General features: G+C 37.0%; 1 long non-coding RNA gene across 1 annotated transcript; it reads left to right on the top strand.

Annotated features, from left to right (window-relative positions):
• Positions 1 to 2: 2 nt before the first annotated feature.
• LOC139044798 (uncharacterized) lies at positions 3 to 24,453 on the top strand. Its single transcript, XR_011502008.1, has 2 exons — positions 3 to 20,287; positions 20,533 to 24,453. It is a non-coding gene; the product is annotated as an uncharacterized lncRNA (long non-coding RNA).
• The last annotated feature ends 1,055 nt before the right edge of the window (positions 24,454 to 25,508 follow it).

Below are 25,508 nucleotides of genomic sequence, written 5' to 3'. Positions count from 1 at the left end.
TGGCACACTGGTTGCTTAATGATTTATAAGAATTAATTCTTCATCTTAAATGGAAGAAATTCTAAACTTTCAACATTTCAAGCATTTCATTTTGTTTTTTATATGCAAAGAGAAATAAGAAGCTCTCCAGAGAAAATTTCTGTGCAAGCAAAATGTGTTCCAAAAAGACTTGTGAAACTCTATTTGATATTGTTATCTACTAAGAGAGAGAATGAAATTATCACTTGATAAAGCCCAAAGAAAACTTGATGGTCTCAGATAAAATGAGTGATCTTTGCAGAGGAAAAGTACTTCACAGAAGCCGGAAACTGGGACACCAAAGGGAGGAAACTGGTACTAGAATATTTCACTTAATGACTATATGACAAGTCCATCACAGGTCATTATTTACAGGTCATTTTCCTGTCAATTGTAGGAATCCTGGCCTTAATCATTTGTGTCAACACACACTTCCGTATAAAAACTTCCAACATGATACAGATAATTCTGAGAAACACGATATGTGTTCTGACAATTTTGTGCTTTCCTTTTGACTCTGAATTTGCCAAGATATTTCCTGTTAACTCCTTGGCATGAGTGTTTTTAAGTGTCTCTTACTGATGCCAGCACTGGGTGTCATGCTGGGAAAATCCAGTTTTTGAAAGGAAAATTACAAAGCATTGTGGTCAGCATTAAATTTAAAGGAACATTGCTACTACTTTTAAATACATTTCCACAGTTAGGTATTTGATTATTTTAGACAGAATTGCTTTGTAGCATCATAACAGAATTTCTTTTTTAGCGTCTTTACAGAGGTATAATTGATATACAAAGAACTACACATATTTAATGTGTACAATTTGATGAGTTTGGACATATACAAACACCCGTGATACCATCACCACAATCAAGGTAATAGACATATCTAACACATTCCAGAGTTTCCTCGTGTCCTTCTGTTTCGTTTTATTTTTGGTGGTAAGAACATTTAACTTGAGTTGGACCCCTTAACAAATTTTAAGTGCACAATACTGTATTGTTAACCCTAGGCACTCTATTGTACAGCAGATCTCTGGAATTTATTCATCTAGCATAACTGAAACATGCTCATTGAACAAGAACTCCACATTTCTTTCCCCTGCAGCCCCTGGCAACCACTGTTGTATTCGCTACTTCAATGAATTGGACTACTTTCGATGCCTCATATAAGAGGAATCATGAAGTAATTGCCCTTCTTTAACTAGGTCATTTCATTTGGCGTAATGTCCTCCAGGTTCATCCATGTTGTCGTAAATAGCAGCATTTCTTTCTTTTTTAAGGTTGGGTAATATTCACTGTATGTATATGCCACATTTTCTTTATCCATCCATGTGTTGATGAGCACTTGGGTTGTTTCCATATCTTGGCTACTGTGAATAATGCTGCAGCAAACATGGGAGTGAAGATATATCTTCAAGATCCTGATTTCAGTTCTTTTGGATGTATACCAAAAGGGAGATTGCTGGACCATATGGTAGTTGTCATTGTAATTTTTTGAGGAACCTCCACAAATTTTCCCATAGCTGCTACATTATTTTACATTCCCATGAACAGTATACAAGGGTTCCAATTTCTCCACATCCATGCCTACTCTTATCTTTTCTTTTTATGATGATAGACATCCTAACAAGTGTGAGGTGATAGCTTGTAGTTTTGATTTGAATTTCCCTAATAACTGGTGATGTTGAGCACCTATTCATATGCCTTTTTGGCCATTTGTAAATCTTCTTTGGAGAAATATCTCTTCAAGTTCATTGCCCATGTTGTAATCAGGTTGTTTTTTGCTATTGAATTGTAGGAGTTCCTTATATACTTTGGAAATTAACCCCTTACCAGATATACGGTTTGCAAATATTTTCTCCCATTCTGTATGTTCACTTTTCACTCTGTTGATTGTTTCCTTTGCTATGACATAAGCTTTTTAGTTTGATGTAGTTCCACTTGTGTATTTTTGCTTTTGTTGCCTGTGCTTTTTGTGTCATCTCCAAGAAATCATTGCTGAGACCAATGTCAAGAAGATTTTCTCCTATATTTTATTCTAGAAGCTTTATAGTTTTAGATTTTACATTACATCTTTAACCCATTTTGAGTTGATGTTTGTGTATGGTGTAAGATAACAATGCAATTTCATTTTGTTGTTTGTGGATGTCCAGTTTTCCCAACACCATTTGCTGAAGAAACTGTCCTTTCCCCATTGTGTAGTTTTGTCACCCTTGTTGATCAGTTGACTATGTGTGTGGATTGATTTCTGAGCTCTCTATTCTGTTACATTGGTCTGTATGTATGTCTTTATACCAGTGCCATGCTGTTTTAATTACTGTAAGCATTGTAATGTACTTTGAAATCAGGAAGTGGAATGTCTCCAGCTTTCTTCTTTCCCAAGGTTGTTTGGGCTATTCCGAGGTTTTGTGGTTCCATATAAATTTTAGTATTGGTTTTTCTATTTCTGTGGAAAAAATGCCATTTGGAGTTTGATGGAGATAACATTGAATCTAGAAATCGCTTTGGTTAGTATGGGCATTTTAACAATATTAAGTCTGCCAATCCATGAACACGGGATGTCTTTCTATTTATTTGTGTCTCCTTTAATTTCTTTCATCAATGTTTTGTACTTTTCAGTGTCCAAGTCTTTCACTTCCTTGGTTAAGTTTATTCCTAAGTATTTTATTCTTTTTGATGCTATTGTATATAAGATTGTTTCCTTAATTTCCTTTTTGAAAGGTTCATTGTTAGTGTATGGAAATGCAACTGATTTTTGTGTGTTGATTATTTGTATCCTGCAACTTTATTGAATTTGCTTGTTAATTCTAACAATTCTTGGTTTTCTTTTCCTTTTGTTTTTTGTTTTGTTTTTTTTTTTTTTTTTGGATTGCGATGTTTTATTACAGTAACATGGGTTTATAACGTTATATAAATTTCAGGTGTACATCATTATATTTTGAGTTCTGTGTAGATTATATCATGTCACCACCCAAAAACTGATTAAAATCCATCACCATACACATGTGCCTGATCACTGCTTTTGCCCTCCCCCCTCCTCCCTTCCCTTCTGGTAACCACCAATTCAATATCTATCTCTATATGTTTGTTTCTTGTTGTTTTTGTCATCTGTTTATGAGTGAGATCATATGATATTTGACTTTTCCCTCTGACTTATTTCACTTAGCGTAAATAACCTCAAGGTTCATCCATGTTGTCACAAACGACCAGATTTCATCATTTCCTATGGCTGAGGAGTATTCCATTGTGTGTATATACACCACATCTTCTTTATCCATTCGTCCCTTGATGGGCACTTAGATTGCTTCAATTCTTTGCTATTGTGAATAATACTGCAGTGAACATAGGGGTGCGTATATCTTTACACATTCGTGTTATCATGTTCCTTGGATAAATACCCAGTAGTAGAATAACTGGATCACATGGTAGATCTATTCTTAATTTTTTGAGCAATCTCCATACTGTTTTCCATAGTGGCTGCACCAGTTTGCACTCCCACCAGCAGTGTATGAGAGTTCCCTTTTCTCCACATATTCTCCAACACTTGTTAATTTCTGTCTTGTTAATTATAGCCATTCTAATGGGTGTGAGGTGATATTGTAGTTTTGATTCGCATTTCCCTGATACTTAGTGATGTTGAACATCTTTTCCATGTGCCTGTTGGCCATCTGTATATATTCTTTGGAGAAATGTCTGTTTATATCTTTTACCCATTTTTTAATTGGGTTATTAGTTGTTTTGCTGTTGAGATGTAAGATTTCTTTATATATTTTGGATATTAATCCCTTGGCAGATATATGGTTTGTCAATATCTTCTCCCAGCTGTTATCTTTTCATTCTGTTGATGGTTTCCTTCGCTGTGCAGAAGCTTTTTAGTTTGATGTAGTACCATTTGTTTTCTTTTTCTGTTCTTTCCCTTGCCTGGTCAGACGTGGTACTTGACAATACGTTGCTAAGACTAATGTTGAACAGCATGCTGCCTATATTTTCTTCTGGAAGTTTCATGGTTTCAGGTGTTATATTCAACTCTTTAATCCATTTTTAGTTGACTTTTGTGTATGGTGTAAGATAATGGTCTACTTTTCTTCTTTTGCCTGTGGCTGTCCAGTTTTCCCAACACCACTTATTGAAGAGCCATTCCTTTCTCCATTGTAGGTTCTTGGCTCCTTTCTCAAAAATTAGCTGTCCATAGATGTATGCGTTTATATCTGGGCTCTCAATTCTGTTCCATTGATCCATGTGTCTGTTTTTGTGCCAGTACCATGCTGTTTTGATTATTGTAGCTTTGTAGTATATTTTGAAATCAGGCAGTGTGACACATCCCGCCTTGTTCTTTGTTCTCAGGATTCCTTTGGCTATTTGAGGTCTTTGCTTCCATATAAATTTTAGAATTCTTTGTTCTATTTCTGTGAAAATTGTTGTTGGAACTTTGATAGCGATTATATTGAATCTCTAGATAGCTTTAGGAAGTATTTTAACTTTGTTAATTCTTCCAATCCAATAGCATGAAATGTCTTTCCAATTCTTTGTGTCTTCTATCTCTTTCAACAATGTTTTGTATTTTTCATTGTACAGGTCTTTCACCTCTTTGGTTAAGTTTATTCCTAGGTATTTTATTCTTTTTGTTGCAATTGTAAATGGAACTGTATTCTTAATTTCTCTTTCTGCTACTTTATTGTTAATGAATAGAAATGCAGTTGATTTTTATAGTTGATTTTGTATCCTGCAACTTTACTGTATTCATTTATTATTTCTAAAAGCTTTGGTGGATTCTTTAGGGTTTTCTCTATATAAAATGTCATCCGCGAATAGTGACATTTTCACTTCTTCCTCTCCACTTTGGATCCTTTTTATTTCTTTTCCTTGCATGATTGCTCAGCTAGGACTTCCAATACTATGTTAAATAAGAATGGTGAAAGTGGGCATCCTTGCCTGGTTCCTGTCCTTAGAGGGATAGCTTTCAGTTTTTCTCCATTGAGAATGATATTAGCTGTGGGTTTGTCTGGCCTTTATTATGTTGAGCTTCTTTTCTTCTATACTCATTTTATTCAGAGTTTTTATCATAAACAGATGCTGTATATTGTCAACTGCTTTCTCTGCCTCTGTTGAGATGATCATGTGATTTTTATTCGTTTTGTTAATGTGGTGTATCACATTGATTGATTTGCAGATGTTGAACCATCCCTGCATCCCTGGAGTAAACCCCACTTGATCATGATGTGTGATCTTTTTAATGTATTGTTTTATTCTATTTGCTGGTATTTTGTCAAGGATTTTTACATTGATGTACATCAGTGATATTGGCCTGTAATTTTCTTTTTTTTGTTGTCCGTGTCTGGTTTTGGTATCAGGGTAATGTTGGCTTTGTAGAATGAGTTAGGAAGCTTCCCCTCCTCTTCAATTTTTTTGGAAGAGTTTGAGAAGGATAGGTACTAAGTCTTCTTTGAATGTTTGGTAAAATTTACCAGGAAAGCTGTCCAGTCCTGGACTTTTATTATGGGGGAGGTTTGTGACTACTCTTTTGATCTCCTTACTGGTGATTGGTCTATCCAAATTCTCTATTTCTTCTTGATTCTGTTTTGAAAAGTTGTATGATTCTAAGAATTTATCCATTTCTTCTAGATTATCCAATTTGTTGGGGCATAGCTTTTCATAGTATTCTCTTATAATCTTTTGTATTCCTGAGGTGTCCATTGTAATTTCTCCTCTTTCATTTCTGATTTTATTTATTTGAACCTTCTCTCTTTTTTCTTGGTGAGTCTAGTTAAAGATTTGCCAATTTTGTTCATCTTTTCAAAGAACCATCTCTTAGTTTCATTGATTTTCTTCTATTGTTTTTTAGTCTCTATTTTGTTTATTTCTGCTCTGATTTTTATTCTTTCTTTCCTTCTACTGATTTTGAGCCATGTTTGTTCTTCTTTTTCCAGTTCCCTTAGGCGCTCTGTTAGTTTATTTGAGATTTTTCTTATTTATTGAGGTGGGCCTGTATTGCTGTAAGCTTCCCTCTTAGAACCATTTTTGCTATATCCCATAAATTTTGGCATGTCATATTTTCATTTTCATTTGTCTCCATGAATTTTTTGATTTCTTCATTGACCCAGTCATTGTTCAGTAGCATTTTATTTAATCTCCACATTTTTGTGGCTTTTCTGATTTTCTTCCTGTAGTAGATTTCTAGTTTCATACTGCTGTGGTCAGAAAAGATTCTTAGTATTATTTCAATCTTCTTAAATTCAGTGAGACTTGTTTTGTGGCCTAACATGTGATCTATCCTGCAGAATGTGGAGTGTTAAAGTCCCCTACTATTATTGTGTTACTGTCTGTTTCTCCCTTTATATGTGTTAATAGTTGCTTTATATATTTAGGTGCTCCTATGTTGGGTCCATAGATATTTACAAGTGTTATATCTTCATGTTGGATTGCTCCTTTTATCATGATGTGGTGCCCTTCTTTGTCTCTTGCTTCTCTTGCTACAGTTTTTGTTTTAAAGTCTATTTTGTCTGATATAAGTATTGCTACCGCAGCTTTCTTTTCTTTGCCATTTGCATGGAGTACCTTTTTCCATCCCTTCACCTTCAGTTTGTGAGTGTCTTTAGGTCTGAGGTGTGTATGCAGCATATATATGGGTCTTGATTTTTATCCAATCAGTCACCCTATACCTTTTGGTTGGAACATTTAGTCCATTGACATTTAAAGTAGCTATTGATAAGTATGTACTTATTGCCATTTTGTTACTTTTTTTCTGGGTATTTTACTTTTTTTCTGGGTGTTTTAGTCGTTCTTCCCTGTTCCTTTCTGCTCTTGCTCTCTTCCTTGGTGGTCTGATGGCTTTCTTTAGTATTATGTTTGGGTTCTTTTCTCTTAATTGTTTGTGTATTTCTTATAGGTTTCTGGTTTGTGATTACATGAGGTTCATATATAATAACCTACATATATAGCAATCTATATTAAGTTGATGATCTCTTTAGTTTGACCTCTTTCCAAAAGCTCTACTCTTTTACTCCCCTTCTCCCATGTTTTATGTTTTTGATATCATATCTAACCTCTTTTGTGTGTGTGTGTGTGTGTATCCATTACCCTCTTATCATGGAAATAGATAATTTTAGTACTTTTGACATTTGGCCTTCATATTAGCTTCATTGGTGATTGATCTGCTACCTTTACTGTATATTTGCCTTTACCAGTGATTTTATTGGCTTTTGGGTTTTTTTGATAATTTTCTTATTCCTATTTGTGGTCTTCTCTTTTCCACTTAAAGAAGTCCCTTTAGCATTTCTTGTATGGCTGGTTTCTTGGTGATAAACTCCTTTAGTTTTTGCTTGTCTAGGAAACTCTTTATCTCTCCTTCCATTCTGAATAACAACCTTGCGGGGTAGAGCATTCTTGGCTGTAGGTTTTTTCCTTTCAGTACTTTAAATATATCGTGCCACTCCCTTCTAGCCTGTAAGGTTTCTGCTGAGAAGTCAGCTGATAGCCTTGTGGGGTTTCCTTTGTATGTCACTTGTTGCCTTTCTCTTGACACTTTTAGGGTTCTCTCTTTATCTTTAATTCTTAACATTTTAATTATAATGTGTCTTGGTGTGGGGCTCTTTGGGTTTATCTTGTTTGGTGCTCTCTGTTCTTCCTTTACCTGGATGTCTGTTTCCCTCCTTATGTTAGGAACAGCTATTATTTCTTCAAATAGATTCTCTGCTCCTTTGTCTCTCTCTTCTCTTTCTAGGACACCTGTAATACAGACATGAGTGTGCTTGATGTTTTCCCAGAGGTCCTTTAGACTGTCCTCATTCTTTTTAATTCTTTTTTCCTTTATATGTTCAGCTTGGGTGAGTTCCTCTAGTCTTTCGTCCAGTTAACTGCTCTGTTCTTCAGTCTCATCTACTCCGCTATTGAGTCCCTCTAGTGAATTTTTCATTTCCAGTATTGTATTCTTCATTTATGATTGGTTATTTTTTATATTTCCAATTCTTTGTTGAAGTTCTCACTGAGTTCATCCATTCTTTTCCCAAGATCAATGAGCATCCTTATGACTCAGTTTGTACTCTTTGTCAGGTAGTTTTTATCTCTGTTTCATTTAGTTCTCTTTCTGGGGTTTTGTCCTGTTCCCTTACCTAGAACATATTCCTTTGTCTCCTCATTTTGCCTCTTTCTCTGTGCTTATATCTGTGTTTAGGTAGATCATCTATGTCTCCCAATCTTGGAGAGGTGGCCTTATGTAAGAGATACCTTATGAGGCCCAGGACTGTACTTCATCTTGAAAACAGTTCCAAACATTCCAGGAGTGTCCCATTTGTGGGCACATGTGTCTTTCTGTTGTGGTAGGGTTATTCTTGCTGCAGGTGCCTGGGGAGGCTAGGCTGTCCCCTGGCCAGCTGGTTATAATGCTCAGCTGTGTGTCACTGCTATGGGCCCTTCAGTCACTTTATTTGGCATGTGGAGCCCCAGAATAGTTGACTGCAATGTCTAGTAGCACATTGCTGTTGCAGTTTTTCTGTTAAGTGAGTAGGCCCCCAGTATGACTGGTTGCTCGGCTCAGGGGCTTACAATTGCTGTAGGCCTCTAGCAACAGCAAGGCTGTTGTCAGCTCTTTCAGGATTGCAACTGAGTGAGCCTGGCCCCAGGCATGGGAGTGCCTAGTTCTTTCAGAATTTGGAAGGTGGGATTTATCCTCTATGAGGTTGTTTGAGAAGCACAAGTCTGCTGCAGCTGAGAAGCCCCACTGCCCACAGGGCCACACACTCCATCAACACAGTCCTTCCCCATGCAGACCCCAACCCACTGAAGCAGACCCAGTCACCCCCCTGCAGAGGCCCCACACACTCCACCAATGACCTATACATTCCACTTGCTCCTCATGCATGCCCTGCCCTACAGAGGCAGACCCCCTCACCTGGCTGCAGAGGTTCCAGGCACCCCATCTGTGTGGGCCCACAAGTTACCCAAGTGCTTGCCGTTGGGTGGAGCCAGTCCCTAGGGTGGCTGCCTGTCCTGGCTGAGCTGGACTAAATTGGTGCTCTAGTGGATGGGGCAGACCCCTTCATGTTAACAGGCCAGGGAAGAACTCCAATGGTGTCTGCCAGTGTGTATGTCAGCACGCCTGTACTAGGTCACAATAATGGCTGCCACCAATGTCTCAGTCCCTGGGGAGGCCACACCTCTCAGTGAGAGGCACCCAGAGCCTATCAAGTGAGTCTCTTTCACAAAAGGACTGTGCAGTTTTCTTTCTGGTGATTTTAGGTTGCTTTCTGAAACAAGTGAATTTGTGCATGGGCCTTTAAGAGCTGACTTTTTCCCCTGTATATCCTATAGCTTTTCTGGGACTATTCCCCATTGTAATTAATAGCCAGCAAAGCCAGATATTATGACTCTCATCTTGCTTGTGCTGAGTCCATAAGCTGTGTATAGCAGTAATGCTTCTCCCTTCAAGTCCCCCACTCCTTCAGGGAAGGCTTTGCACATTAAGATTGCTCCCAGCAGGCCATGAAGTGTCATTGCTTAAAGGTGGCTTTCTTCTCTCCCGAAGGGAATTTCTGCCTCTTCCACCTCAGTCAGCACAGTCCTTTGTTGCGGGGGTTCTTTTTATCCAGTTTTCAGTTCTCTCTCAGGGGTAATTGTTCCAAGAGTGGATGTAAATTTCTTGTGCCTGTGGGTGGAGGTGAGTTCAGAGCCTGCCTATGCTGCCATCTTGAAACCATCTCCAGTTGTTGGTTTTCCTGTGGAGTCTTTAGGGTTTTCTTCATATAGGATCATGTAATCTGCAAATAGATAATTTTCCTTCTTTCTTTTTTATTTTGATACCTCTTATTTCTTTTTCTTACCTAATTGTTCTGGCTAGGCCTTCTAGTAGTATATTGAATAGAAGTGGCAAGAGTGGGCATCCTTGCCCTGTTCCTGATCTTAGAGAAATGCTTTCAGCTTTTCACCATTGACTGTTATGTCAGCAGTGGACTTATAATATATGGCTTTTATTATGCTGAGGAAAATTCCTTCTATACCTAATTTGTTGAGAGATTTTATCATGAAAGATTGTTAAATTTTATCAAGTGCTTTTTCTGCGTCTATTGAGATGATCATATGATTTTTTTCCCCATCATTCTGTTTTGTGGCAAATCACATGTAGTGATTTGTATAATGAACTATCCTTGCACCCCAGGGATATATCCCACTTGATCATGATGTATGTGCTGTTGAACTCAGTTTGCCAGATTTTGTTGAGAACTTTTGCATCTATAATCATCAGGGATAGTGGCCTGTAATTTTCTTTTCTTGTAGTGTCTCTGTCTGGGTTGGTATCAAGATAATTCTAGCCTCATAAAACGAGTTTGGAAATGTTCCCTCCTCTTCAATTTTTTTGAAGAGTTTGAGAAGGATTGGCTTTAATTCTTTCTTAAATGAAGGGTAGAATTCACTAGTGCTGCCATCTGGTCCTGGGCTTTGCTTTGTTGGAAGAGTTTTGGTTACTGACTCAATCACCTTACTCATTATTGGTCTGTTCATATTTTCTATTTCTTCGTGATTCAGTCTTGGTAAGTCATATTTATCTAGGGATTTTCCATTTCTTCTAAGTTATCCAATTTTTTGGCCTATAATTGTTCATAGTAATCTCTTATGATCCTTTTTATTTTTGTGGCATCAGCTCTAATGGCTCCTGATTCACTTCTGATTTTATTAATTTGAGTCTTTTCTCTTTTTTTCTTAGTCTAGCTGAAGGTTTGTCAATATTTCTTTGCTAACATCTGTTGCCAACCTTCCTCTTTTGCTTGAGGAAGATTTACCCTGAGCTATGCCAGGATTTACCTGGCATAGATATGAGAATTTACCATGCCAGTCTTCTTCTATTTTATATCTGGGTTACCACCACAGCATGGCCACTAATGAATGGTGTAGGTCCGTGCCCAGGAACTGAACCCAGGCCACTGAAGCAGAGCACACTGAACTTAACCACTAGGCCACACTAGGTCACACTAGGCCGTGGGGCCAGCCCCTTGTCAATTTTTCTGTCTTTTCAAAAAACCATGTCTTAGTTTTGTTGATTTTTTTTCTATTGTTCTCCTAGTCTCTGTTCTATTTCTGATCTCATCTTTATTATTTCCTTCCTTATGCTAACTTTGGGCTTAGTTTGTTCTTCTTTTTATGGTTCCTTGAAGTATAAGTTCAGGTTGTTTATTCAAGATTGTCCTCCTTTTTTAATGTAGGCATTTATTGCTATAAATTTCCTTCTGAGTACTGCCTTTGCCACATCTCCTAAATTTTGATCTATTGTTTTTTCATTTTCATATGTCTCAAGATATTTTGTGATTTTCCTTTTGATTTCTTCTTGGATCCACTGGTTGTTTGAGAATGTGTTGTTTAATTTTCACATATTTGTGAATTTTCCAATTTTCCTTCTGTTGCTGATTTCTAGTTTTATACCATTGTGGTCAGAAAAGATATTTGGTATGATTTCAGTCTTCTTATATTTGCTAAGATTTGTTTTGTGGCCTGACATATGGCCTATGCTGGAAAATTGCCCATGTGTACTTAGGAAAAATGCATATTCTGTTGCTGTTGAGTGGTGTTCTGTTAGGTTCATTTGGTCTATAGTGTCATTCAAGTCTGCTGTTTCCATTTTTATTTTCTTTCTGGATGCCCTATCCATTGTTGAAACTGAAGTATTAAAATAACCTACTATTATTGCATTGCTGTCTATTTCTTCCTTCAATTTTGTTAATATTTGCTTTATATATTTACCTGCTCTGACATTGAGTTCATATATACTTATAATTATTATGTCTATTTGATGAATTAGAAGATATATATATCTTTTATCTTTATATAATATCCTTCCTTATCTCATGTGACAGTATTTGACTTAAAGTCTATTTTGTCTGATATGAATAGAGCCACTCCTGCTCTCTTTTGGTTACCATTTACGTGGAATATCTTTTTCCATCCTTTCACTTTCAGCCTATGTGTGTCTTTAAATGTAAAAGTGAATCTCTCATAGACAGGATATAATTTGGTCTTGTTTTATTATCCATTTGTCCACTCTATGTCTTTTGATTGGAGATTTAGTCCATTTATGTTTAAAGTAATTATTGATAGGAAAAGACTTACTATTGTCATTTTGTTAATTCTTTTCCATCTGGTTTGTAGTTCTTTCTTATCTTCCTTTGTGTTTTGTTGATTTTTTTGTAGTGATGTTATTTAATCCCTTTCTCTTTTTCTTTTGTATATCTTTTATATATGTATATATATATCTATATATCTATGCTTATCATGAGGATTACATAAAACATCTTATATTTATAAGTCTATTTTAAACCAATAACAGTTTGACTCAACTCACATACAAAAGCTCTATACTTTTGCTTCTCCCCACAAACATTTTGTTATTGATAACACAATTTGCATCTTTTTATATTGTGAATCCATTAACAAATTTTTATAGTCATAGTAATTCTTAATATTTTGTCTTATAACTTTTATACTAAAATTAAAAGTGATTTACACACCATTATTACAGTATCACAGTGTTCTATATTTGTTTATATGTGTACCTTTATACTTTTGTGTTTTCATGTTACTAATTAGCATCTTTTTATTTCAGTTTGAAGAACTCCCTATGGCATTATTGTAAAGCAGGTCTAGTGGTGACATACTCCCCCAGATTTTGTTTGTCTGCGAATGGCTTTATGTCTCCTTCATTTTTTGAAGGACACTTTTGCAGGGCATAGTATTTTTGATTGACAGTTCTTTTCTTTCAGCACTTTGAATATATCATTCCACTTCCTTTTGCCCTACAAGGTTACTGCTCATAGTCTTATGGGGGCTTCCTTGTACATGACTAGGCATTTTTCTCTTGCTGCTTTCAAAATTCTCTGTATTTGACTTTTGACAATTTGATTATAATGTGCCTCAGTATAGACTTGTTTAGGTTTTTCCTATTTTGGTCTTTTTGGTTTCATGAATCTGGATGTCCTTTTCCTCCCTCAGATTTGGAAAATTTTCAGCCATTAATTTTTAAATCAGCTTTATCCCTTGATGCATATATTGGTTTACTTGATCATGTCCCGTAAGTTCCATAGGCTTTCTTTACTCTGTTTCATTCTTTTTTCTTCTACTCCTCTGACTTGATAATTTCCACTGGCATGCCTTTGAGTTTGCTCTTTCTTTTCTCTGCTTGATCAAGTGTTATGTTGAAGCTCTCTCTTAAAATTTTTCAATTCAATTATTGTTTTCTTCAGCTCCAGAATTTCTGTTTGGTAGTTTTTTTATAGTTTCTACCTCTTTGTTGATAGTTTCATGTTTTTATGTATTGTTTTCCTGATTTTATTTAGTTATCTATTTATGTCTCTTATAGTTCTCTGAGCTTCTTTAGGACAATTACTTTGAATTCTTTGTCAGGCAATTCATAGATCTCCATTTTTGTATAGTGAGTTACTGGAGATTTCTTTTGTTCATTTGGTAGTGTCACATTTCCCTGATTCTTCATGTTCCTTGTGGCTTTGTATTGGTGTCTGCCTATTTGAAGCAGCAGCCACCTCTTCCAGGCTTTACAGATTGGTTTCATCAGGTAAAGACCTTTACTAATAAGACCAGCTAGAGATTCTGGGAGCCGCTCAAACCTTTTCTGTGATGTGCACACTCCATTCCTCTTCTTCCCTTCTAGGCGAAAAGTTTAAGGTTTGTGTGCTGTCTCCCAATCTCACAGACCCATGCTGGCTGCTGTAAGCCACCCTCCCCTTTTCCCCAGAGCAGTGTGCTGATAGGCTTGGACATTGAATGCACACTGCACTCCTCTTCCTTCCTCCTAGGAGAGAGGTCTCAAAGTTTTATGCTTTTTCCCAATCTCACAGAGCCACACAGGCCACTATAACCCTCTTACCCCTTTTCAGTGCACTGAAATTCTGGGATGTTTGGTCCAAGCTCTATTTATGTCCTTTCCTCCTGAAAGAGAAAATTCTACATTGTGTGCCTTCTCCCTAGTCCACAGAGCTGCTCCATCTGCTGAGAGCCGCTCGCCCCTTTTCCACAGGGCAGTGCACTGAAATGCCCAGATGATGGATGTCAGCTCCACTTCTCTTCCTTCCTCCTGAAGGAGAAATATCAGGATTGTGCACCTTCTCTCAATCCTGCAGAGGAGGTCAGGCTGTTGAGAGCTGCCTGCCCCTTTTCCCTAGGGGAGTGCACTGGAATGCCATGAGGCTGAATACAAGTTCCACTTCTCTCCCTGAAGGAGATGTCTCAGGGCTGTCCACCTTCTCTCAGTCCTGTAATACCATACAGAATGCTGAGAGACGCTGCCCCTTTTCTTTGTTCTTCACTGCCTGGGAGTACTAACTATGTTGGTTGCCTCAGTGCTCTGAGTGCAGTGAAACAGAAGTAGGTCTCTTTGGCAGCACCCTGAATGACTGGGGATTTCATATTCATGCTTCGTCTACTCTACTCGTTCCTCTGAGGAGGAAATTGCTGGCAGGATGGATCTCTCTCAGCATTCAGCACTCAGCTGTGCTGGCTTGGGGGAGGGGCTGACATAGGTAAAGTGAAACTGCTCTACTTAACCATTTCAAAGTGTTTTTCTTGATTTAGTTCTCATCTGAGGTGTTGCAACTCTTTGACTGGATTATGGAGTTGTCATAAAGGTTTTTGGCCCAAATGTTGTTTTATGGGAGTTTTTGTGGGGAAAGCGCTGGATTTCCTATTCTGCCATCTTGCTAACATCATAGACAGAATTACTGAAAAATGTCTTTCCTTTTTTTTTTAATGATTTTATCTTTTTCCTTTTTCTCCCTAAAGCCCCCCAGTACATAGTTGTATTATATTTTTCGTTGTGGGTCCTTCTAGTTGTGGCATGTGGGACACTACCTCAGCGTGTTTTGATGAGCAGTGCCATGTCCATGCCCAGGATTCGAACCAGTGAAACACTGGGCCGCCTGCAGCGGAGTGCGTGAACTTAACCACTTGGCCACAAGGCCAGCCCCAAAAATGTCTTTCCTTTTTTTCCTTCAATGGGATTGTGTTTTCCCATTCAGCAATTATTTTATGAGTAAAAGAGATAAAATTATTGTGCTGCTATGTGCTATGAACTTTCACTACAGAAAGAATAGACTTCTCTCAGAAGCAGCAACAAAAAAAATTTATGAGTAATCAAGGTAAGTAATACTTTAAAAAGTAAATGCATTTTTCAGGTATAATTAGCTTTGATGGCTATTTGGAAAGCGCTCTGTCAGCTAATAAGAGAGTCTGTTTTTAAAGTACTATATTGTACCATCTCAAAGTTACCTATTTTCAGACAAAACCACAGAACTTAGTCTGTAAAGAAGTCACAAAATTTGATTTTTCTAAATTATAACCATTTGGCTTAAAAATCCAATGGGAGTAGTGATCTTTCCCAGTGAAGGTTTTGGTTTTTATTTTTTAGATACTTAAGGAAGAGATAAAGAGTTCTTTCTGGCTCCTGCTCTATCTGGACTGAGACACTGGGGGTATGGGTGGTGAACCAGTTAGCAATTCAAAGAAAATTACTGTTCCATGATGAATTATATTGAAATTTTTTCATTAATATAATATTTTATAACAGCGATATTAGTAAGATTGTAAGTGATTATTTTACCTGGAAGAGTCTAGGTTTCAAATTAACATTATAGTTTACAGATAAAATAAGATGTAAATACATTAAGGGATAGAGTCATTTAGAAATCAAAACATTTAAAAGGAGAAAATTACCACACTTGGAGGAGGGTGGAAGACAAAATTGAGAGGAAAGAAGTTAAAGAACAAGGAAATAAATATTTTCATATTAATTTAATGATTTATGAAGCACAAAATACAAAAAAAAACCTAACCACTAGCCAATAAGATAAGAAATTAATTTTATAAACGTGTAATTTAATTATTTCTAACAACTCTTCAATTAGCACTGCAGAAAAAAAAGTTTAATAAAAATAATCAATGAGGATTAATCAAATAACCTAAAGATAAAATTGATACAGGATACAAGGGTATAACTATAGCTTAGCCAAATAATTCATTGGTTGACCAGAAGTACTGAATGCCTTGCTGGCATCAGCATTGTGAAAAGTACTCTGGGAATTATAAAATATTAGGCAAAGAATGTGGAAAATTTCAGAACAGGAATTCAAATTTATTAAGCATGTATCAAGCATATACTAAACAGTAAACTCTATACTAGTTGTGGAGTACATGGATGACTAAGGCATGGTGCTAATCATGGCGGAAATAACGGCGTGGTTGAGGAAGTCAATATAATGCAATAAGATGCTGTCACAGTAATAGCAAAGAGTAAAAATAAGATATGGGGGGGAATTTCCCAGGAAAAATTGACAGACCTCAGTGACTCTAAATCAGACTTTCTCAACCTTAAGTCTCATGTTCTCATTTAATTTCATTTGAAAATTCAAAAAGTATGAAATTATAACAAGAATTAAAGCAATGGCCATTCTAAAGTGGCCTTACTCAAATTACACATGTACCTCTTGAGATTTTGCTATGCCTTCTGTGGGATTATGCCTTTTACTCAAGAATCATTGCACTAGATTTGAATAGATAAAGAAGAGAATTAAGATATAAAGAGTGCTTAAGCTTAAACTGAACTTGTAATTTGAAGTGGATCTCTACTCACTTGTATCATGTATCCTCAAAACCACAGTCCAAAGAGCTTTTATTTTATACCAAAACCAAGAGGAGGAGCTGCAGGCAAATATTTAACGGGTAGGGCCCCTGACATTAGGATGTCTTTTTGCTGCAGTAACCCTCGTACCTACAGTTATTCCTACAGCGTGCTAGGTACTCAGTAACTATCTTATTGAGCAGATAAATTAGCATCACCCCTATTTGCAAACCTGACATGTTAACCACAACAGGGAGGATTTTCCTGGCCGCCCACACAGGCAGAGCAGCTTTTAGGGGACTATTAAACACGTGTTCCACCCTAGCTTTAGTCAAGATAATGTAAGTGTATTAGTTTCCTGTTGCTGCCGTAAAAAATTACCACAAACTTAGTGGCTTAAAACAACACATACTTTATTCTTTTTCAGCTCTAGAAGTCCAAAGTCCCTAAAATCAAGGTGTCTGCATGGCTTGTTACTTCTGGAGCCTTCAGAGGAGAATCTGCTCCTTGCCTTTTCCTGTTTCTAGAGGATGTCAGCATTCCTTGGCTTGTGGCCATATCACTCCAACCACTGCTCATGTTGTCTCATTGCCTTCTTTTCTGACTCTGACTCCTCTTGCATCCTTCTCATCAGGACCCTTATGATTACACTAGACCTACCTGGATAATCAAGGATAACCTCCCCATCGCAAGGTTCTTAACTTAATCACATCTGCAAACTAGCTTTTCCCGTATAAGTTAACATATTCACAGGTTTAGGGTTTTAGGACATGGAATCTTTGTGGGCCATTATTCTGTCTACTGCAGAAGGTGAACACACATTGCCCCTTGTAGGCTGTCTTGAGGTGAAGTTTAACAGGTCCTCCTATGTCTGAGAAAGGATCTTGCCTTTCAAGGGGGAGAAAGCAGAGAAGCTGTGCTGTTAGGTCATGTGAGTCACCTGAAAATAGTACTTCATCTTACTCACCACGCCCCCAAATCTCCAACTGAGGGAACTGCAGGCTCATTTCCAATTTTATTTTTGCAATTGTCTCTAATTCTGAATGTTCCTGAGAAATGTCATTTAATATCTAAATTGAATGTAAAGTAGTCCTGACTTCTGACAAAACAAAAATAAAAGAACTCTCAGGTTGATTAGCTGGACATTTCATCAAATCCTTTTGTTTAAATAAAATGTAAATCAACAAGTTCTTCTGCATACAAAGGTAGGACAGTGTCTCTAGTTACTTAAAAGATTGCTTTCAAAATATTAGGCTTGAATGCTCATGAACTTTACTGTAACAATAGGCCAGGCTTTGCTTTACAAAGTGCTTTGTCTGTACCATTGAGAAAGAGAACAGTGATGTCAGTACTCTGAATTATGTATTAATGGCTGACTTCAATTTAAAAAGTCACAATTAATGTGTTTCAAATAAAAGGAAACCTTCAAAAGAACTCATTTAAACTTGTTAATAATAAGAACAAAACTCAAGTTCTGCCCTTCTTGGCATTATCAGAATTTAGATTAACCTCCCCCGAGGAAGTGGTGGAAACAGGTAGGATAAATGTTCCCAAAGAAAGAATGACTCATCTGGAAGTTTATAATTAAAATCTGGGCCAGGCAGATCAAACACTCTTACTAAAGTGAGCTCAAGAGCAATTTTCTTCAGAGCAATAGACAGTATAACCGAGCCATGTAAATAGCACCCTTTCTTTAAAATATAAAGAATATAACGATCTTTTGTTTGCAATATCTTTAAGAATGGTCCCTATTTTTGGTTTATTCTTAGATCGAAAAAGAAACCAAATTCACCACAAAAGAAGGCAACAGGTTCAATGAAACGATCGGTTGGTCAACATTTAATAAATGTCTGCATCATTCATTAATTCAACAAATCATTACTGAGCACTTAATACCTGCTGAACGGTGTGCTATGTGCTAGAGATGTAAAGATAAATGAGAGAGGAAAAGGACTCATCTTCATGAAGCTCACACAGAGTGGGGATTCTGACAATACTACCTCAACAGCAAGTAATACCTAAATAACAAGTTAATACTTAAATAACTGTCTCATGAGAAAGTGTTACATGTACAATGTTTCATGTACATTGAAAAAAATTAAAGCAACCTAAGCAATTAGGTTGTGATGGATGAGGTGGGGTATTTCAGCTAGAGTGGTCTGGAAAGACCTCTCTGAGGAAGTGACATCTGTTCAAGGACCTGAAGGAAGTGAACCCACCAGCCATGTGAAGATCAGGAGAAAGTACGGTCCAAGCAGAAGGGACGATAGGCTAAAGCAAGCTCCCGATGTGGGAAGGAGTTTGATGTGCTCAAGAAAGAGTGAAGCTAATGTGGCCAGCCAGCGTGAGCTAGAGGGAGAGAGGTAGGAGGAGATAAGTTCTGTGCAGCCTGGGGCCATGAACTTGAAGTTTATTTTGAGGACAATGGGGAACCTTTGGAGTCTGTTCAGCAGAACAATAACATGATTGATTTATGTTGTCAAAAATTCACTCTAGCTGTTATGTGGTGAATAATGTAGGACCCAAGAGTGGAAGCAGAGACAAGGTAAAGACTATTTCAGGTGAAAGACATTAGTTACATGGACTAGGAGGTGGTGTTGGAGTGTGAGGGGAGAGTGACGTTCCTAGAGCAGCTCCTCCATGATTCTGATACACTCTTCCTGGGGAAAACTTAAAAAAGGAAAGATAACGGGACTGACTATAGACCCCTTTGCTGGTCTCAAAGCCACAACTGACACTCATTGTCTCCTTCCTCTTCTGTCCATTCCAGGTACTGCTCACTCTCAGCTATCACGTCTGCTGACCTGGGTGGCTGACTTGTTGACATGACCTCAACTCTCATCCCTGAGTTATCTGAGCCCTGAGTCCTCATGCTGTTCTCAGGCCAGATTGCAGCATATATCCATTTACCATCGAAATTGGTCAAGGGGTGTCCAAATCGATGACCTGAGTGTCAAACACATTCCTCCCTGCCCCTATTGTGTACCAACAGCTGCCCCTCTCCCTGATGATTATGGTCAGTTATTTCTGCCATGATGGTAACTCCTCTTTTTGCCTACTGGTCCCTTGGCCTGAGGATCCTGAAGTGCCTGGGGAGGATGTAGCTTTAAGTTTAGTGGGATGCATGCTATGTCCCCTGCTGGAAACATTCCCCTCTTGGGAACCAAGACCTCTAAACCCACAGAGCCCAGGAGATTCAGTGAATGGAAGCACAAATTCTCCAAGAGGATAAGAGAGAGTGAAGGTTCCCAAATTCCTGAATTCTATCCACTGGGGACACACCACCATATAGCAATCGTTGATTTAGAGTCTATACTGCATCCTGAATGGTTAAGTTGGTGGCGTACCAACCTGGTGCCTCAGCTGTGCCTGCAACAATCTTCTTATCACTCTCTCAACCCAACAGCTTCTGGAGGGTGTGGTATGGGATACAATCGCTAGATCTTATGGTCATGTGCCCATTGTCTCATTTCCTTTGTTGTAAGGTGGGTCCCCTAATGTAGCTATAGGAGTGAGTGGAGGGAGAGGCACCAGGATATCAATGGTAGATAACATGGGGCTCCCAGTGTTCTGGACTACCTACTTATGCAGCTCACTTGTGCCCGCCAGCCCTGCATGTGCCTAATCCCAGATGTACCATTGCTACAACTTTCTAAAAAGGTAAGAACTGTCCTTCAGCAGCACTCTTGGCAGCCAGGATAAGTAGTCCTTCATTCTAAAGGGGGGTAATAGGATGTATGTTACAACCTCCACTATATGATCCAAAGATTTCACACGCTAATTAGATGTTTCCTGGTATAAGGATCAATATTTTTATCCTCTTTCAGAGTAGGAAGCTGAGATGCAGAAGAAAGCGTCCTCTTTTATGTAATTGTCTAACATATTTCTTCTTTGTGTTTCTGCAGATGAAGCCACGGAACTCTATAGAATAAAGGATCCCTCTTCCATCGGACAACTATTTCATTTACTCTAAATCCTTTCTTCTCTGGGTCACACATTTCCAGTTCTTTTAACTCTACGTGTTGCCCAGACCGTTCACTGCTCCCTGCACAAACTCAAGTTCATCAATGTCCCTTCTAAAGTTTGAAATTGTTTCTCATACATATATGTAAAGCAGAGAGTCCCTAATTCTATGTTTTCAGCTGATATTTCAAAATGAGGTCTAAAATTGTGTAATTTTTGTTCCTAATTAAATTTCCTCTTAGATTTGTCATCCCCTTCCAGTCTATGAAGGTATTTGAAACCCTCATGATCCAAACTATTATTCAGCTGAATGACGTATAAAGAGCACTTGCTAGTGGGAGATATGTTTTCAAATCTTGACTTTTACCACTCCTTATCTCTACTCTCTGTACAAGAGGTTTTATAACATTGTCAAATCACTGGAATTCTAGTAAGACGTTGGAATTAAAGTCTTCAGCAAACTTTAGTAGCATGTTCATTTTAGTGTCTGCATACCCAATGTTAGCAACTGTCAGCAATGCTTTTTAGTTTTAGTAAGTTACCTTTAATTATACAAAAAAATAGAAGTCCAAGAACTTTAGGACCACTTACCTGTAAGAACAAATGAAACAACTTGCATGTCTGGATCTTTTTTAAGCCCTTCAGTCCACAGCCCACTGGTAGACCTTGAAGTACATGTTGAGAGACATCCCCATCTACGACTGGCTTCATTCTATTAATCCATATTTTGAAAGTGCTTAGCTTGTCATACAGCCCACATTTTTTCATTTCATTCAGAATAGTATCATAAGATGTCCCTTGCTTCCTTCTCTTCATCTCTGACCAGAAAGAGTTGTTCTTGGTTCATGTCTAGACCTGAGAGGCAACTGGGTAACCAAAGAGAAAGAGAACTAACGTGGGCACTCCTGCCAACCTACTGAAGGCTGTGACGCCACTGTGTGCTCCTGGCTCCTGCCTGCCCATCCTAGTGGGTGTGACGAATGCCTTCAATTCTGAATGTTTACTATCTCAAACACTATCACTAAAGAAAAATGTTAATGAATCCCACAAATGTTATTCCATCAAAGTTTTAATGATGCTAAGAAGGGTATCTAAACAGATGGTATAATAGCTGATTTCTCCTATAATCTTGTTTTTTAATATGAGCCACTATTTCTCCACAAATCGCAGTCTACTTCATGTTACTTCCTACACCAGCCTTTGCCCCACATAAGCCTGATTAGAAAGCTTTTCACTGTTGGTCTTGGAGGTATATAGGTGAAGCACTGATCCTGAGCCCACATGTTCATAAGAATGATGTTCAATCACTCTACAGATTAAAATAGGCGTGGAAATCTCAGGAAAATTGACAGTCTCTATAATATCTCTAAGGTAGATTTTACTGTTCAGAGAATACATCTAAATAGACCTAAAACTGGAATACGTGTGTGTGTATATGTGTGTACAGATAGATATACCATGTATATGTGTGTATATTGTATATGCATTATGTATATATGTGTATATATTATGTGTATGTATTATGTATATTTTACATATATGTAATTTCAAAATATATATATATAATTTCAAAAGTTAGACCACTTTGTTTAGACTTCCTTATTTCAGAAGAGGAAATTGATACAAAGGAAAACAAAAGAAGACAGATTTTTCTTGGCCCCTTCATTGCTGATAATAAAATTCCGTAAGGAAGGAGGGTGTCAGGGGTTCCCACTGCCCTCTTTTGCTTCTTGCTCTTCTCTTGAAAAGAATCCTGACCACACCACCAGGATCTTTGTAATTTAATTGCTTTACCCAAAGCAGATGTTCTCCAGGAGCATTTTCCCTTGCAGCGTACTCATAGTTTCTGGGCTCATGTGTCTTGTTAACTCATATCTAAGAGAACACATGGAAGTGACATGGTCAAAAAGAAATTGGATACTTAGAGAAAGAGTTTAATTGTTGCTATTAAACTAAATTATTAAACTGCAAGTCATCTGAAATAGCTAAAAGACTGAAAAAGACATAAATCAGCCATCACCTACATATTTCATTTTATGACCATTTTTTTTTTTTGCTGTTTTAGTATTTTTCTCAGCTTGAATTATGAAAGAATTTATTAGTTTCACTTTTCAAGCAATGATATTATAAACATGTACTTAAGCTGAATAACAATCTGAAAATATATTTTATGTATTAAAATATGTGTTTTTAAGGCAACTCTTAATTTAATCCAGGCAGTGAAATCTCCTTTCCTGTATGCCTAAATGGTTTTAGTGTATTTAACGTGCACTGAAATTATTTCTCAGAAATCTTTCTATTAGGTTTTAAAAATGTTTTCTTTTTAGATTTTAAGAAGCTAAAATTGTGACCAAAAATATAAGAATACTTTTAATTTAAATATAAATTGGCTGAACATGTGAGTTAAATAGAAAAACTTGAAAAGCCTTAAAATATTTTCAAGCTTGGGATATATGAAATTAACACACTTTGCTCTTGATATTTGGAGAGAAATGCTTTTCTGAATGTGTAGTTAATTAGATTTAGAAATGTACCTTGACCATTTTAGTTCTATCTAGAAACTTAAAGTAAAGGCAATACATAATAAAAATATAAAAGATTTTAAGAAATTTCATATAGTAGAAGTATCTTACATTCCTATGTGACTTCAATTAACTAAAGAAAGAGCAGTCTCCATTTTGATCCAAACACCACTGAAAGTTTTATGATTCCCTTGGATTTACTAATGTTGAAAATAGCTTTATTTTTCCTTTGAATCATTTCCAAGTTACTGTTAACTAATATATATTTTAAAGTTATTGATTTTTATGACAAAGACTTTCTCCATCTGTAAAATAAAGTATACACTACTGTCATATTCAAGGACGAATACACAAGATTTGAGTTTCACAAAGCAATAACATATGGGATTTTTTAAAGGGTCTGGTGTGGAGGCTGGAAGAAAGGAGGAAGGAGTTTATCTGACTGTGGGAGCAATGCACAAGGTCGCATATGATCCACTTTGAGATGCTCTTACGTCCAAACCATTATTTAACACCACTCCACAGACATGTTGCACTAGAAGAAAAAGAACCAACCTTCTAATGCCCTTGTGGGAGCAGAGGACCTGCTACAAACTCTGCCAAGTCTCAGAGTGCTTGGGACTAAGTAGTCTACTCTTCAGACAGTTTACTATAGTGTTGTGCCTTACTTATTGACAAAAGTTTATTTTGCTTTTTTACTTCATCTAACATTAGCCATCAAGTGACTTTTCCTTAAAAGTTTAAGGTTTTCATCAAAACATTTGTTCTTCTGAAGAGAGGAAGACTACCTTGAGAAAAATTGAGGTAATTGAAGAAAATACACAATGTTAATTGGTGTGTTCTAACATATGCACTCACTTAAGGGTGTATGTGAATGTTGGATAGTGGTTTTTAAAATCCATAATGATACTTATTTTTTTGCTAGTATAAATGAGGTGCCATGGTACAACGTACAGGAATGGGGAACAGGAATCCTTGGTGGCCGTTTTAGTTTTGCTGTTAACTAGCGACATGATCTTGTAGAAAACATTGATCCTCTCTGGGCCTCGGCATCCTCATTTATAAAATGAAGAGCACAAGACTACATGATTTCTAAAATCTTTTCCAATTCTTGGAATAATTAACGCCCTTCATTCCACTGTGATTCTTAAAGGCAAAATTTTAATTATTTTCCAGTCCATTACAAAGTGGTTTTGAAATAAACAGAATAGATTAACTAGCATGTACCCTCATCTTTGACATGGAAATTTGTTCTGTAGTTCCTTCCAAAATATCTTTCTCAGTTGATGCTGTCTTCCTTTCCTGAAAAACTGGAAATAAAGATAAAATGTAATTACACTATCAATACTGGAATTTATTTAGCACATTCAACAATTTTTATGTTGTATCTTTAAGAATCTATTGCATCAATAATACTGATTATTAATAGAACTAATATATTTTAGGGGAGAGTCTAAGCAAGATTTTGACAAGAAAAGGAAGTAACAAGATTTAGAAAAAGTGTAACACATGGAGAAAATATTTGAGATAGCACAGACTGTATCTGAGGAAAGCAGACCCACAAAATATAGTCTAATTTTCCTAACACCTGCATCTCTAGTCCTCAGGGTAAGGACCTCACCAAGTCCCATGGATTTACTGGGGGCTCTATTTCTTTATTTATCTTTTGTCTTGTTATAAATTTATTTTGGAGGATTAAAATTCATGAGACTAGTAGTATTAAGGTTGGATGTATCCCAAGGTAAAGCAATTTTATGTACATATTTGGACCCCAACACTAATTTTTATTGAAAGCTTTTTTTTTCTTTTTTTCCAGAAAATTAGCCCTGAGCTAACATCCACCACCAATCCTCCTCTTTTTGCTGAGGAAGACTGGCCCTGAGCTAACATCCATGCCTGTCTTCCTCTATTTTATATGTGAGACGCCTGTCACAACGTGGTTGATAAGCGGTGCATAGGTCCACACCCGGGATCCAAACCGGCAAACCCCTGGCCACCAAAGCTGAGTGTGCGAACTTAATCGCTACCCCACAGGGCTGGCCCCTGAAAGCATTTTGACTGTGATAAAACAGATGGGTTTCCTCTCATGCTTAACCAAATTTATTTGTTGAATCTAGCTGATAGATGCTAATAAAACTTTCATAAGTCTTCCATCGCCTAATTCTCTAAAAAATTTATTATTTTTTTATGGTTTAAGTCACCTAATAAAATTCAGTGCTCTGTCATGTATTGAAGCTTCATTCTATAAAAGGAATACTCTTGACAAACTATTTTTTTCACCAATGGTAAAAATAGGATTTTAGAACACTCATTCATTTAGTCATATCCAAACTTTAGAGAGAGCTCAAGAACACATAATCAGATTATGAGAATTCTTTAAATATCTTTTTTCTTTG

This window comes from Equus asinus, chromosome 3 (genome assembly GCF_041296235.1).
Source record: "Equus asinus isolate D_3611 breed Donkey chromosome 3, EquAss-T2T_v2, whole genome shotgun sequence".
In the NCBI taxonomy this organism is placed as follows: Eukaryota; Metazoa; Chordata; class Mammalia; order Perissodactyla; family Equidae; genus Equus; species Equus asinus.
This window is presented reverse-complemented; position numbering and strand designations above follow the sequence as displayed.